The sequence below is a fragment of the Primulina huaijiensis genome, chromosome 5 (genome assembly GCF_012295235.1).
Source record: "Primulina huaijiensis isolate GDHJ02 chromosome 5, ASM1229523v2, whole genome shotgun sequence".
Lineage (NCBI taxonomy): Eukaryota > Viridiplantae > Streptophyta > Magnoliopsida > Lamiales > Gesneriaceae > Primulina > Primulina huaijiensis.
The window spans coordinates 20,201,413-20,203,437 of NC_133310.1; the positions used below are offsets into that span (position 1 = coordinate 20,201,413).

General features: G+C 29.9%; 1 protein-coding gene across 1 annotated transcript in view; it reads left to right on the forward strand.

Annotated features, from left to right (window-relative positions):
- LOC140976949 (glutathione S-transferase L3-like) overlaps positions 1–2,025 on the forward strand; it is an 80,981-nt gene that overhangs the window by 9,780 nt on the left and 69,176 nt on the right. The gene's annotated exons all lie outside the window — the stretch shown is intronic.

A 2,025-nucleotide genomic window follows, 5' to 3' on the forward strand; every position in this document is an offset into this window, starting at 1 on the left:
TATTATCAATGAAAATCCATATAAAAAAGATTTGTATAATAATATTACACGGTCTTATTTGTACTTACAAAAAAAATCTAAATTTGAGACATTGATGACATATGATACAGAAAAAATCATCTTATCTTCGTATATTTTAAAAATCACGGACGTTATTTATGTAATGACTTGATGTGTATCTATAATCTCACAATTCAACACATTTATATCATACGACGGAACGATTCGAGCTCATTTTGACATCTCTCAGCACATGAGTGTAAAAATCATGTAAAATTTATTGAGTAGTTGAACATTAGTTTGTGTTTGTTTTTCGTTTAAAGGTGTGACCAATTGATAGGGAACCTTAAATCGTGAGCACGTGCAAACCTCGATCGATGCACCTTCCATATATATCAGAGAACACCCACGAATCATCTTCGTCATAAATTTTATTATTCCTACGTATGCGTGTTGTGGGACAACTTGGGTTCTCGTCTTTTCTTTTGTTTTCTTCCAANTATGTGTAGGATATATATAAATTTTGATATGTTATTGTTCACAAATTATACTCATTTTTGTAACTATCACGAAAATGACACTCATTTATTGGATGTAACGGATCTTAATCTGTGAGACAGGTCAACCCTACCCATATTCACAATAAAAAGTAATACTCTTAGTATAAAAAGTAATACTTTTTCATGGATGACCCAAATAAGAGATTCGTCTTACAAATACGACTCGTGAGACCGTCTCACAAAAGTTTTTGCCTAATGAAATATATCAAACTTGTACATCTACTATTGAGGATCATTTCAATGATGGACACGGACGACTTTATAATTCTAGTGGATGCTTGTATAAATATTATCATTATTGGATGATAAAAGTTATTTCTTTATAATTCTAGTGAATACTTGTACAAGAATATTGCCTATTAAGTTAAAGATGTACAAACACACAGTGTGGAGTGACCAACCGTCCATTATTGTATTTTGACTTGTCAATTTCATTTGCATATTTATTGGCCATAAATAACTGAATGAATGCCCAACTGAGGAAGAAATTGCACATTAATCCTTTTCAATCCTCATACTGAAATTTCAGTAAAAAAAAAAAAGAGATAATTTTTCTAATTTATTTAAGTAGATTTAATTGTATTTATTTTTTAAGATAAGAAAGTCTCGGGTCAACATTCAAATTTTGTGTGCGGATATTTATATTATATCTTTGTAGTCTAAAATAATATTATATTTGTATTATAATAAATAAATATTAATAATGCAATCTACCTATTTTATTTTTTAACATATCAAATGTACCTACACCAATTAATAGGGACACCAAACCTACGAAGCCCCAAAATTGTGGTCAAGCAAGTTGCATGTACACGATTAAAAAAGCATTGAAACTTATTTAGATCGAATTGATTAATTTTAAATGCTGGAATTTAAAATTCGAGCTACCTAGTAGGATTTTGCCCTATTTTCTTATCAATAACTCATGTTTAACAAAAGTTTTTTTTTTAATGCCATATGTTTTGTGGAGTGGATTTTGCCCTATTTGCATATCGATAGACATTTTTTTTTACGTGAGATCTTTTGTGAACTCCACATGTTAAACCATTCAGCCAAACCTCGATTGTGGTTTCACAAATGTCCGAAAACTATAATCGGATCATCCTTGAAAAACATAACCGTGGTAGAGTATATATATTTTTGCGAACTCCACATGTTCAACCATTCAGCTAAACCTCGATGATTAGATTTGCAAATGTCCTTACACTAGAATTGATAATCATCCGAGAAAAACGTAACACATGATATAAAAAATACCACAATACACACACACACACACATACAGATATATATATATACTAGTTACTCTGCACAAGCGATGCGTGTGTGTACAGTCTTTTTTATCATTATCGATGGACTAAAGTGAAATGTGATAAATTATGGAGGGACTAAATTGATATTTGAATGGTTGAAATAAAAAAAATAAAAATAAAAATGTGTGTTGAAATTTAAAAACAAAAGTGAA